Below are 14,545 nucleotides of genomic sequence, written 5' to 3'. Positions count from 1 at the left end.
AATTCTGTGCACACAGGGCCCTTGGCAGGTAATTACGAATGATGGTTGCTGGCCCTGGATTCACAACTGTGTTGATCATGGGGCTTATTTGGTATGTTACATACCAGTTGAATTGACCTAGAATATTATAATGAGGCAATATTCAAAATCTTGCCCTTTCGCCTGCAAGCCTGTGTTAGCAAGTATGAATGGGAAGCATTTGTGGAAATCTCTGGAAGAACTGAATTTACTGCTCTGGTGCTGTCTCTGAAGTCTCACTTCAGACCTTCTTCAATCTTGAGTTTTCACAAGTGGTGCAGAGGAGCCCCCTGCATTTTGCTTTCTTTATCCCCTTGTGTTCTGTTTCATATGGAGGACTAAGAGTCCTTTCTTACTAAGTGTGTCATTGCATTAAGTTATCTAGCTGAAGGCCTAGAAAACACTGGTTTCATGTATTAGCACAGCAGCCAGAGTCTGGTCCCCTTTCCACCAGGGCAAATCCAGAGTAACTAGAATTGTTTTGTTTTTTTTTTTTAAAGTATTTTAGATTATACCAGAGAGACTCTGGAGTAGCTGAGATCCAGGTTTGGTGCAGAGTTTAAATTAAACAAAACCCCAGTGGCATTAACACCAACGGTTGTAAAAGTTCAACTTCAGTGCAGTTTGCTTAAAGCTATGTCTCCTGGAGGCTTTTGTTTAGGTTGCAGCAGAGTTGGCCTTCCATGGTTTCTAGTTACATGAAGCTTCTATGAAGGGCCTTTCAGCTAAGATCTATCTCACTAAAAACACATCCCTCCATGTAACAAGAAACCCTAAACCAAGCAGGATATTTTAAAACTGAAGCAATGAAGATTAGATTAAGTCTCCTCCAAACCGCTCTGTTCTGTTATTATTTTTGGCTGGAATGTGGGGGAAGGCAGCTGTCTCTGACAAGTCGTGTGAGAGTCAGAATATATTTTAAAGGTGGGGTGGAACAGCTTTGCTGTTGTAAATAATAAAATTGATTTTAAAAGTACTACAATAGCAAGTTCTGAAATGGCTGGTGCCAGTATAAAGCACATTTCAGTAGGACTTTTTGTGATGTTGTTTTTAATTAGAGGGGGTTGTAACCCCAGAACTGGCTTTAACATATGAATCAGAGACCTTTAAATTGTTTGTCTATTTGCACATAGTCACATATTCAGTTTCACTTTCTGGCCTTATTGAACATGCTTTATTCTCTAGTCATTAGTTTGAACTGCCTCCCTACATTTATCTGACCAGTAGGTTTTGCTTTTTACTATTTTTACAGTTGACTTTAAAAGGGGATTCCCTGCATTAAATAACACTAGTAAGTGTGTGAGACTCATTGTGGGGTGACAGCAGGCATTGCACAGTTAAGGTTGCAGTTCGATTTCCATTATGAGCCAGAGTCTGACTCTTTTTTTTCTCCCATTCTCTTAAAAATCACAATGTCAAATTGGCCTCAGAATTAGTATGCTGACGCACAAAACAATTGCGTACGTTGAGGTGATTTGGACAAAGGGTTTCTGGATAATGACATGCTAAAGGGAGATTCACCTGGTTTTAAAAAGTCTTATGGTGACTTTTCCTCTTCATAGCATAAAATCAGGAAGAAGGAGTAGGAAATGACCCATTTCACTGAACTCCCAAGGCTGAGATCCAGCGCTCAGGTTTAAAGTTTAGTAGATTAAAGTATCGTTTTAAAAGATATTCATTGTGAAACTGGTAGCATCAGTATGGGCAGCTTTAGCACATGGTGTCAAGGAGCCCCAGGCTAAGATATTCCAATAATCAGCAATTCTGGGCCCCTGACTTGGGTTGCGTTAAAGGTGCTGGAGTTTCAGAAAGGGCAGAGTTACCTGCCTCTGAAAATTGAGCTCTTTAAAGCTTCCATAAGCTGGAAGCCTCTTCATATGAGTTTTTGGTAGCAAGAGGGTGTCATGGGGCAAGTACACCCTGTCCCCTTTTGAGGGGAGAAAAGGGCATTGAGACCCTGTGGCTCGAGTCCACCTGACCACCCTTAGCCTCAGGGCAGTTGGCCTAGTGGCCAGAATCAAAACAGTTGCCCTCCCTTACAAGGCTGTATGGCTCAACTGCCAGAGTCCATATGCCTGCCCTCTCTCATAGGGTAATGCAGCCCGATGGCCAGTGAGGGGATGGGCCAGCACCTGGTGGGGGATGGGGGAGAGTAGCTAGGGTAGGGAGACAGAGACCCTCGCTACTCCACCAGGTCCCAGCCCAGGGCCCTGTCAGCAGTGAGTGTACTCGCCTCTGGGTCAGCAGGGATCCGACCATAGATTCATAGACTCTAGGACTGGAAGGGACCTTGAGAGGTCATCGAGTCCACTCCCCTGCCCTCATGGCAGGACCAAATACTGTCTAGACCATCCCTGATAGACAGACATTTATCTAACCTACTCTTAAGTATCTCCAGAGATGGAGATTCCACAGCCTCGCTAGGCAATTTATTCCAGTGTTTAACTACCCTGACAGTTAGGAACTTTTTCCTAATGTCCAACCTAAATCTCCCTTGCTGCAGTTTAAGCCCATTGCTTCTTGTTCTATCATTAGAGGCTAAGGTGAACAAGTTTTCTCCCTCCTCCTGATGACACCCTTTTAGATACTTGAAAACTGCTATCATGTCCCCTCTCAGTCTTCTCTTTTTCAAACTAAATAAACCCAATTCTTTCAGCCTTCTTTCATAGGTCATGTTCTCAAGACCTTTAATCATTCTTGTTGCTCTTCTCTGGACCCTCTCCAATTTCTCCACATCTTTCCTGAAATGCGGTGCCCAGAACTGGACATAACCTCCAGTTGAGGCCTAACCAGCGCAGAGTAGAGCGGAAGAATGACTTCTCGTGTCTCGTGACCAAAACACACTGACTTAGTTCCCAGTCCTCCAAATGAATCCTTGTCTAGTCTCCCAGGCTACTTCCTAACATGTCTTCCAGTGGCGTGGTCTCCTGGGGCTCTGGCCTGTGAAGCTCCCAGCAGTTCCAATGTCCCCTCGGTGTCCACCAGTAGCCAAGTGTCTGTCCAGACCCTGACAGGCTTGGCCTCCCTGGTCTCGGGCTCCAGCAGCTCCCAGATAGGCATCTGCAATGGGCATCCTTCCACCTCAATGGTCAGCCCAGACTGAGCTGGGCTACTCCTTTTTACAATGCTGCTCAAGTTGGAGCATGCCCGGCAGGAGTGAGGGGGTGTGGCTTCCTCTGCCCAGAGTGTGGGTTTATCCCCTTTGTCTCCAGTGTGGGGCATGTACACCCCCACAGAGGGGCAAGGAATGTTTTCCCCTGGCTTCCTCTGCACTCAGATCTTCCACCTGTCTTACCCTTTTCTGCAGTTTTGAGCACAGGTGCTGACTTTGCAAAGTGCTCCCCACAGAGCACATGAGCAGCCTGCAGGGATTGCCCTGGAGTGAGTTTTGGCCCCAGTGGGTGAAATGTGTTGAACGCTAAAATGAATTCCCATTGGCATCACTGAGCTGAAAAGTGAGGACTGGGAGCTTGTTAGAACTCACATAATTTTTCACTCAGGTAGCCAAGCAGAAGCTTCTAACTTGCTTCAATATTGATTACACAGTCAGACGCTCTTTTTTAAATAGCAGATTTTAGACCCTGTTGTTCTTTTTTTATTATCATTTTATTTTATTAGCTGATCCAGGTTAGAGGTTTTCCTTCTTAGTCTCTGGTTGGGCTGCTCTGCTGGCCTCTCACTTAGCAATGCGGTTACCAGCAAAAGTCATGAGAAATTACAGTTGTCATTAACTGACCCCCACATTACAGATTTTTAAACCTTGGTGTCACTTACCTGCTTAAGGATGTGGCATCAACTTCCACAGCACATTCAGCTCTGCTGGTGCAGTGTGTCCAGGTTTGCGGTGGGAGAGTGACAAAACAGAGATGGGGATTGATCAGAAGTGGGTGGGACCATAAAATATAACACTGTGAGGCATTATACCATCAGGAAAAGTAGAATCAAAAACTCTGAGCAGAAATTAATGCTAACAGCATCTGCATGCAGTCTGGCTAAATGCACTTCACATTTACCAACTCATTTAGACGTCCAACTACAACGTGCAGCTCTCAAGAGCATCCTACAGATTTGTGACCCTCTCCAGAGTGCTGCACATCCCTACAGCAGTGAACAGAGATAAACAGGGATCAGTGCTGCTTGTGATCCTGTAGCCACTCTGCATAGGGATCTACAGAAAGTTTTTTCCTTGCCCTGGAATGTGATGTCCTCTCTCTGCTGGGCAGATTATAAGAAGCTTGTTGGTCAGTGGTCTGCCTGAGCTCACAGGACCCATTTTCCCTCCCGCCAGCTCTGCCAGAGCGAGCTAAGGCATTAGTAGTGGTTGCAGAGTGCTGACCTCACCATTGCTCCTCATTCAGTCACATTTTGAGACAACTGACCTGTGGGAGGAATTAGGAAGTCACAGCAGAGGATGGAGGAAGCCCTGAGGAGAAAGATCGACAGGGACTCCTATCCTGCCAGAGGGAGAGAATGAGTGGCTAGGAGCCAACACATCACTACTGTCCTCCATAGCCAGTGGGGTGGAGAGGAGAGGCTCCTTTCTCTTTGACAGCCCCTCCCCTATGGACAACAGTCTTGACCATTCAAGCTGCTGAACTGTCTGGTAGGAAGAAAGCTTCCTCCTAGTGGCTAATAAATTCTTCCCTAAGTGCTGCAACCCTGACTCCTACCACAAACTGAGCTCTCAGTGATGAAATGAAAGACATGGCTTAGCATTACCAGCTGGACATAGCACTGAATTAAATAGCAAACAGTACAGCAGACTGCCATGCATGTTAGACACTGAAGTCTAATTCAGTGGTTTAGAAAGCTTGCCCGTTTTGTGCAGTGGCAGAACTTTGTTAGCCACAGAGTTCAGCACCAGACACAGCAGAGTGCAAATCAAAATTATTGCTGGTTCTGTGTGGCCTTGTGTGTTGGGGTGGACTAGGTCTGGAGGCCCCCTGCTGGAGGCCTTGAGGCCCTGCCACACCCTCCCCCAGTAAAGGCCAGTAGAGAGGGCCTCCAAACAGCTTAGAGTGGCTGTGTGGGACGCAGCCAATCAGAACCTAGCAGGCTAATAGAAAAAGAGCTGCAGGGACCAGACTTTTCAGTTCCTTGTTAAATCTGGAGGAGAGTGGGGGGTGGTCCTGGCTGGCAGCTGGCGCTCCAGCAGGACAGGGCCCAGAGGGAAGGGTGATGAATGTACTGGAGCCATGGGGAAATGGCCCAGGGAATTGTAGTAACAATGCAGTTTATTTAAAGGGACATGGTGGATGGCTGCTATGTATAGAGTCCCTGGGCTGGGACCTGGAGTAGAGGGAAAGCCACTGGGAAAGTGGCCTAGACTTTGATATATACCAGAAGAGGAACTGAACTCTTTTAGTGGCCCAGCTGAAGAGCTGGTGCCAAAAAGGCCCAGTGTGGTGAAGAGTCTCCCGGGACGGAGCTCTGGGGGTGGTGAACACACACAAGGGCTGGGCCTGCATAAATAGCAGGGACAACTTGAAAGAGCTCAGAAGGGGGTGAAAGACAGTTTGAACTAGGGTACTGTGATATGCCCTGCTGGACTGACTGAGGAGAAAGCCCACATATAGGGCTGCAGATCGATGGACCTTACTAAAGGTGCTGAGATAGGCTATCTGTTGGACGTATATCCTGGAAGGGGTTTGATTTTATCACACATACAGACTGAGTGACTCGGCTAGAGGCCTGAGTTACCGAAGATCCACCAGAAACAGAGAGTGCAGGCACAAGCACTTGGCCAGGGGGTGCTTGTGAGAGGTGAATGCACCCCTTTATACCTTGACTATAGTACTTTCATTTGTAACATGCAGGCAGAATCTTCCTTCGCTATTGCGTATGTAAAGGAAAATTGTATCCAGTTATGTCAGCTCAGCCCTATGAAATTTCCAGAGAAACAAAGCATGAATAGACTGAGAAATATGCAATCATCTCTCAAGCCTTCACCCCCGTTGGATGAACAAACTGATTCCAGTTTTCTTTTAACTCTCTAAAACTGGTATGCAAGTGAGCCTCAGGAGGGAAACTGCCTGTCCAAAACTCGGGGTAGGGTTGCAGATGTGTCATCCTTTTTCATAGAATCATAGAACTGGAAGGGACCTTGAGAGGTCATCTAGTCCAGCCCCCTGCACTCATGGCAGGACTAAGTGCCTCAGAGGGAATGAACAGAACAGGTAATCATTCAAGTGATCCATCCTCTGTCACCCATTCCCACCTGCTGGTAAACAGAGGCTAGGAACACCATCCCTGCCCATCCTGGTGAATAGTCATTGGTGGACCTATCCTCCATGAACTTATCTAGTTTATTTTTGAACCCTGTTATAGTCTTGGTCTTCACAACATCCTTTGGCAAGGAGTTTCACAGGTTGACTGTACGTTGTATGGGAAAAAAAAACTTCCTTTTTGTTTGTTTTAAACGTGCCTATTCATATCATTTAGTGACTTCTAGTTCTGGATTGTTATGACACTTACCTTGTTTCATGACATACACGGGTGTGACCTCTTATGTGAGTGAACGTAGATAGCAAGTTTGAGATTCTTCTCACTCTGACGTCCCTGATATGTGCCACCAATTCCTACCACTCTTACTGCATAATGGTGCAATATAGAAGTCTCTAAAATTCCGTATTTGGAAGAAATTAAATTCCTGATTGCTTGGAAGCAATAATGCTAATTATTGAATTTAAAACTGTTTATGGGGCAGTACACTGCTTAAGTGTCTCGCTGTGCAAGATTTGCCAACCCTAGGTATACAAACCGCTGCCCCCTTTACATACTCCGGTATAGGCCACCATATCAGTGAGCAGTACTGGCTAGTAATGGACATTTTTGCAAAGAATTTCAGGATAATCTATGATGGGATGGTCTATAAGGTTATCTAGACACAGCAGTCTCTGAGCACAAACATAAATATGCTTCAGATAATGCATTTCCTTATTAAGTAACAATCTCTGTAAGGAAGTCTCACAGTTAAGAAAATCATTTTTGGAGGCCAGTGTGTGTTCTGAGAGCAGAAAAAAGTACCCTGAATTAACAAAAGCCACTTAAATTTAGTCCCAAATGTAGGGCTGGCTTTTGGCTGAACAATGACTGTGTAATTCTGGAGTGCAGCTCTACTGGGTGAGATTGGCCTTTGTGAAAGACTATCCTCTGGAAGGAATTTAGCAGCCCTTAGGGCAAGCAGAGGCATGACATGGCCCTTTATTGTCAAGCACATTCCACAGATCTGCAATACTAAGCAGGGTTGAGTCTGATTTGTACTTGGATGGGAAATTGAGGGACAGCTAGTGCTTCAGTATATAAGAATGGCCATACTGAGTCAGACTAAGGTCCATCTAGCCCAGTATCCTGTCTTCCGACAGTGGCCAATGCCAGGTGCCCAGAGGGAATGAACAGAACAGGTAATCATCAAGTGATCCATCCTTGGTCACCCATTCCCAGCTTCTGGCAAACAGAGGCTAGGGACACCATTCCTGATCATCCTGGCGAATAGCCATTGATGGACCTATCCTCCATGAACTTATCTAGTTCTTTTTTGAACCCTGTTATAGTCTTGGCCTTCACAACATCCTCTGGCAAGGAGTTCCAAAGGTAGACTGCATTGTGTGGAAAGAAACCCTTCGTTTTGTTTGTTTTAAATGTGCTGCCTATTAATTTCATTTAGTGACCCCTAGTTCTTGTGTTATGAGAATGAGTAAATAACAATTCCTTATTTACTTTCTCCCACCAGTCATGATTTTATAGACCTCTCCCATATCCCGGCTTAGTCATCTCTTTTTCCAAGCTAAAAAGTTCCAGTCTTATCAATTGCTCCCATATCCCCTAATCATTTTTTGTTGCCCTTTTCTGAACCCTTTCCAATTTCAACATATCTTTTTTGATATGGGGCGACCACATCTGCATGCAGTATTCAAGATGTGGGCGTACTATGGATTTATATGGAGGCAATATGATATTTTTCTGTCTTATTATTTGTCCTTTTCGTAATGATTTCCTACATTATTTACTGTTTTGACTGTTGCTGCTCACTGAGTGGATATTTTTGTAGAACTGTCCACAATGACTCCCAGATCTCTTTCTTCAGTGGTAACAGCCAATTTAGACCCCATCATTTTATATGTATAGTTGGGATTATGTTTTCCAGTGTGCATTTATTTGCATTTATTAACATTGAATTTCATGTGATTGGCACAGCAAGCCTCGGAGGCGGGAGAAGCAAAGCAGTGACTGTGCGGTGGAATCCTCAAGCTGCCGGTGGCGCACTAACCCAGGGGAACCCCTGGGTTGCTGGCGGCAGCTCAGACTCCCTCTCCCTTCCAGCGCAGTGGCCGCTGAAACGGCTTTAAAAAATTTGGGGGGTGCCGCTTTTTGGCACCCCCAAATGTTGGCGCCCTAGGCAACCACCTAGTTAGACTCATAGACTCATAGACTCTAGGACTGGAAGGGACCTCGAGAGGTCATCGAGTCCAGTCCCCTGCCCTCATGGCAGGACCAAATACTGTCTAGACCATCCCTGATAGACATTTATCTAACCTACTCTTAAATATCTCCAGAGATGGAGATTCCACAACTTCCCTAGGCAATCTATTCCAGTGTTTAACTACCCTGACAGTTAGGAACTTTTTCCTAATGTCCAACCTAAATCTCCCTTGCTGCAGTTTAAGCCCATTGCTTCTTGTTCTATCATTGGAGGCTAAGGTGAACAAGTTTTCTCCCTCCTCCTGATGACACCCTTTTAGATACCTGAAAACTGCTATCATGTCCCCTCTCAGTCTTCTCTTTTCCAAACTAAACAAACCCAATTCCTTCAGCCTTCCTTCATAGGTCATGTTCTCAAGACCTTTAATCATTCTTGTTGCTCTTCTCTGGACCCTCTCCAATTTCTCCACATCTTTCTTGAAATGCGGTGCCCAGAACTGGACACAATACTCCAGTTGGGGCCTAACCAGCGCAGAGTAGAGCGGAAGAATGACTTCTCGTGTCTTGTTTACAACACACCTGTTAATGCATCCCAGAATCACGTTTGCTTTTTTTGCAACAGTATCACACTGTTGACTCATATTAAGCTTGTGGTCCACTATGACCCCTAGATCTCTTTCTGCCATACTCCTTCCTAGACAGTCTCCTCCCATTCTGTATGTGTGAAACTGATTGTTCCTTCCTAAGTGGAGCACTTTGCATTTATCTTTATTGAACTTCATCCTGTTTACCTCAGACCATTTCTCCAACTTGTCCAGATCAATGGTAATAGCACCAGCCCTGTCTGTTTGGTTCAGTTTTTGTTAGGAGAAGTTCACTCACCATTAATAGTTCTGAGTGAGTTACAAGCCCAAAATACCCAAGTGTATTGGCACCTCTACACTCCAGTGCTTTCCTTGCCTTTCCAGTGAACTTTCTGATTGCTCAGTGGTTTCTAGGTGCAGTGGTGGGGTGACTGGCAGCAAGAGGGCTGTATTTTGCCCTTTCCATCCTGTGCAGATTTGGAGGAACTTTCTTTAAATAGGAGTTCACAAGTCTCTGAAATGGAGCCGTTTCTTTTTGTCTGATGGGGCAGAGGAGTTCTCTTTTCCTCTTGGAATGTCACGAAACATGAAGTGAAATTGTGGTGATATCCCACCAGTTACCATTCCATGGGAAATACAAGCTTTTGTGTGTGGCTCCCTTAGATTTACCTATGGCTTGTAATTGGGATTACAACTTGATTGCTTTATTTCAATGCACTCTGCTCCATGGCAAAACTTAAGCTGAAGGCATCTGCAGGAAAACAGGCAGTAATGACCAGGTAATTTGATTGAGTTAGTTGTTAGCTTTGTTCTTACTTCTGTCCTAAACCCTTGGTGGCAATTGTGCACTGCAATATAAGTTGTCAGGTGCTAAACCACTATTCCAACTTGAAGGCATCTGGTTCTCCTGTTCCCAGTGTTTCATGTGCCCTCTCACCAGTTTCTAATGTTGTTACAGTTTTACTGAACAATAGAGTAGGCTGGATACAATTATGAAGGACCTGATTACACCCTTCCTCTGTTATAGGCCCATTGCAATCGAGCGGAGTACTTGGGGCTGAAGATACAATGCTGCTCCATGTGAGTAAGGATGGCAGGAATGGACTCTAAAGAGTTGTTACACACGGTGATTTTTGTCCTGAAAAGATAACAGCAGCATTTTAGATTTTAGAGAGTAGGGGCCTAGCAGCCTTTTATTTGAACTTTGGGTAGTGGAGCACTAACACCTATCCAAAGGGGACCGTCTTCAGGGCTGGCTCTGCACCTGGAAAGTCAGTGGAAATATTGCCATGGACCCTTGTGGGAGAAGGAGCAGTCTCATAAGGTACAGACTGAGTCTCTGGTGATTTTTTTTTCCCTGCATGATTGCATTTACCATTGGTCTCTTCTGGATGTTTGCTGCTCCTAATAGTTAATGTATTATTTTCATGTAGACAGAGTTCAGGGTGTATGTGGTAAGTTTCAGAATGGTGTGAACTAATGCCTATGCAGTTGGGACTGCTTTTCAGCTGAATAAAGATTGGGTTTCATTTTTACATGGATGCACAGTACCGATAATGGTTTAATTCTACATTGCCCCAGCTGGTCATAAAACCAGACTGACACTTATCCCTGCAGTGCTGTAATATCTAGAAAAATATACAACAACAACAACAATACACTTAGACCAGGAAGGTTGGCAGTGCCGAAAGTCCATGACCACATTGCACGGCTTTATTCCAGGCATCTAAAAGAGCCGTAGGATTATTGCTGTTCTGGTGCAGTGTGGTTAGTTGCAAGATGCCCACATGGCTGCTGCCAGTCCATGGGCAGACAATGTCCATTTCTGACCCCAAGTGTGTTCCTCACTACTCAGTGTGCCAGGCTATATTGCTGAAGTGGACTATCTGACCAACAGTGCTAGCTGGCAGTGACCAATGATGACGTCACTCCTCTCGAGGCCAATTCTCAATAATCGATCCCTATGACTGATAAAGTCAAACGATCTTATGCCCAATGATCGCTTCTGGCAATGCACATGAAATGCCTCCAGCCTCCTGATGTCTTGTTTAAACAACTTCCATGTTTCAGGTTTGTAAGAGAATGGGAAATGCGCAGGTTAGATAAAGCCGTACTTTTGTGTATAATTTCACCACCTTTTGACTCCAAACTCTGTCCTGAGCCTTTATGGCTGAGCCTGCTAAAGCCATTCTCCTTAGGGTGTCTGGCAGGCTGTGCCCATGTGATGACAATTTCTTGCCTAGACAGGTGAATTGATAATACAGTATCTAACAACTTTGGAGTTGCTTTCTTTTTTCATAGAAGGAGCAAAAGTTCAGATGAACAGAAGTACCATGAAAGGTTGCTCTTGGGAGTAAGAGCATCTAGGAGCACAAAGAAATAAGCTGGGGCTCTAATTTTTTCCTGAGTCTTTTCTTGTCTTTTATACAATGCCAGACTCCAATAGCTACGTCCACTTACAGTAAATAAATAAAATATAAAACGAGTGCATCGTTACTATGGTGACAGCATTTCCTGGTCAGAGTTGATGGGGAGGTGACAAAAGTTCTATAAGCCAGTTAGGAGCCTGGAACGAGCGTATTGGGATCCTAACTCTATCCACAAAGACTCAGCTGAAATTAAAATACATAAAATTCAATGACTAATTGAAAAATAAAATAATTGAAAAATAAATAAATCCCATCTTTTTCTTTCTGCTGAGTTGCCTTCCCCATTTTTCCTGCCACCAGTCACTTCCTTGAAAGAGACTATTTTTTTTTCCCTTTTTTCATATGCACAAGGGTAAAGTGAAAATCAGCAAACCCATTTCCTTGTGCATTTGAGTGAGATATGGGTGTCAAACTGTCTGGAGAGGCTCATGAACGTGGATGCCAACCTCAGGGAAGACTGTCACAAAGTAGGGCACAAATCCCAAAAGGTTGTATGTTCTGTAATTAGATTTCAGCAACTATGTGACTAGTGTGAACTTTCAAAGCATGATATAGCCTTAGCCTGGAGTCAGACAGTCCCATTGGGCACTCCGGTCTGTCTTGCCACCCGAGCAAGCCTGTCTTGATGGTATATGGTCCCTTAAACCAAAAATCACAACAATACCCAAGTTAATCCCAGTTCCAAAGGATCAGTCACTTACCCCATGTCAGATCTCAAACCCAAGACAACTCTTGTAGCCAATCCTATACTACTAGCTCAAGATTTATTGACTGAAGCCAGTCTACACTACAGACTTATATTGGGATAACTATGTCACTCAGGTGTGAAAAATTCACACCTCTAAGCGACATAATTATACCCACCTAACCCCCAGTATAGACAGCACTATGTCGGTTGGAGATCCTTTCCCATCAACATAGCTACTGCCTTTCATGGAGGTGGATTAACTATGCCAACAGGAGAATCTCTCCCATCGTCTTAGAAGTGCCTTCACTTAACTCTAATTTATATTTTATCAATACTAACGGACGTGTGAGTTGGATTGGTTTCCAGCTATGCACTTTTCAGTGTTCAGTGATGCCTACTGACCTTGACATAAGGTGGCACCTGGTCTGAGAGCCTCACTGTAAGTAATAAACAAGGGGCAGAAAATGGCTCAACCCCTTCAACAGAACAACTATATTTATTGGAAGTAGTTTTTATTGCAAGTCTTGGAAACTTCTTAAAGTGCCTAATTCAAGCTGGTCTTGAAGCCCTAACTCATTTGCCCAAAGCCAGGGAAGATTAAAGTTCACCTCACAAGTAAAACTCAAGAGAACTTAAGTATTTATCAAGAACAGCAGGATGTCAATAAATGGTCTGAGACCATCCTCTGTGGTGTTTTGATGTTGCTAGTAATTAGGACTTGAAAAATGGTCTGGTTCACCCAACTGCATTTGAAATTAGGTCCAGTCCTAATAGGGCTTTGGGACTGGGATCCTGACATCCTCTCATACCATCTGGTCGCAGGATGACTGTTCAGACTGAACTATACTGTCTGCTTATTTTGCTCCAGGACATGAAAGGCTGTGATTGCAACTGGATGTGGATTATATACAGTGTAGGATGCTGACTCCTCGATGATCCTCATTCTTTCTATTTGTGTAGTCACTAAGGAGATGATCCTTGTTGACACTTTTGACAGCCACAGCCTGCTGTCATAGAGCAGCAGGGTTTGTTTAACATGTGGCTCTCTGCTTTGGATGGACATCCCTAGGAAGCTAATAGTGCTGCTGCAGGTTTTGCACCATTTATTTTTCAGCCAAAATGAAACCGGCAAGAATTGCTTGTAAATTGAGGTAACAATGGCCCTCATGCGAGCTTTCTAAATAGTGAGACTGAACAGCATTCTCCAGATTAATCTCCAGGGCGGAGTCTTTCTGTTTAGGTTCTGGAGACCAAAGATTATTAGATCTGCGGTAAATCATATTCCTAAATGGCCACTGAAGATGTTCCAGATTATGCTGGTCCTTGGCTCTCTGCCCTGCTGGTGGCTTATGCTTTATGGCCCACTGGTGACGCTAGCAGGGCAAGAGCTGGAGTGTCAAAGCACATGTTACACTTGTGCATGCTTGAAAATAGAAGAGAGGAATGACCTTCTGGAGCCGTAGGCTGAGTGGGACAAATTAGCTGATTGGGCCAGATCATGTCCATCTGCAGAACAAAGTCTAAAAGCACTCGGCAGTTCCCCTGGACATGTGTGCAGAGTTCCTTTGGGGTGACTGGGGTACCCTGATCTTCCTTGTCCGATGTCTCAAGATCAACAGAGATTGCACAGATCTTAGAGATCTGCAGAGGCCTGGAGTTTTTCATTAGGCTGGCTCCTCTGCACTGTTTCTTAAACCCCCTGCCATGGGTATCCTGCTGCCAGTGGCTTCCCCACCCAAACCTCCGAGGTCCCATGTGGATTGCAGAAAGGTTTACATTAGCAAAAGTGCATCTGCAGGACTGGGCAAGGAACAGCGGAGCAAGAGGGGGGCAAAGGGGCTACTGCTTAGGCTCGCTTCCTTGGCGTCCAACAGTTTTTGAGCTACTGAAATGGGTTTTCTATTTCTCTCAGAGAGAGAAGTCAGAGGGGTGATATGGCCCATTATCTGAAAAGATCTTGTATGGTGTTGGGATCTAAGCAACCAGCACAGAGGCCTTTCTGGCCTTCATACTACCCCCCAGTAGGTTTATGTGAGCATAAGTCAGGAGCATCTTTAATTGTTTGGGGCTAGGCTCTCTAGGTTCAAGCTAATTTCACATGTGTGATTGAATAATTCAATTCTCAAGTAATTTTGCAACCACCCTCCACCAAACTGAGGGTCGTAATGATCATTAGACTGATCCTGGAGAGCTTTTACGGAGCTGTAGAAGAGACTAAATATGTGATTAGTATACACAGAGCAGATTTCCCCCTAATGAGAATTGGAATTGGAATCCCGTTAAGAACAAATGCCCTCTAATTAGAAAAAAATTATTTCATGGCATCATTAGTCAGACTGTTAAGATTCCAACTCCAAAATAACAGTAAGAAGAAGAGAAAGTAATTGTGGAACCTGAGAATAACT

At 44.6% G+C, this 14,545-nt stretch overlaps 1 protein-coding gene across 8 annotated transcripts in view; it reads left to right on the top strand.

Annotated features, from left to right (window-relative positions):
- The window catches only part of PKNOX2 (PBX/knotted 1 homeobox 2), a 623,477-nt gene that overhangs the window by 3,660 nt on the left and 605,272 nt on the right, over positions 1-14,545 (top strand). The window contains exon 1 of one of the 8 annotated variants that reach the window (XM_050921664.1): positions 10,326-10,347. The exons of the other annotated variants lie outside the window; for them this stretch is intronic. The gene's annotated coding sequence lies outside the window, so the exon portion shown is untranslated. Of the gene's footprint in view, positions 1-10,325; positions 10,348-14,545 lie in introns of those variants that run through there. 8 annotated transcript variants of the gene reach the window in all.

The sequence above is a fragment of the Gopherus flavomarginatus genome, chromosome 13 (assembly GCF_025201925.1).
Source record: "Gopherus flavomarginatus isolate rGopFla2 chromosome 13, rGopFla2.mat.asm, whole genome shotgun sequence".
Taxonomy (NCBI): domain Eukaryota; kingdom Metazoa; phylum Chordata; order Testudines; family Testudinidae; genus Gopherus; species Gopherus flavomarginatus.
The sequence above is the reverse complement of the archived record's forward strand: the minus strand, read 5'-3'. Positions and strand labels throughout refer to the sequence as shown.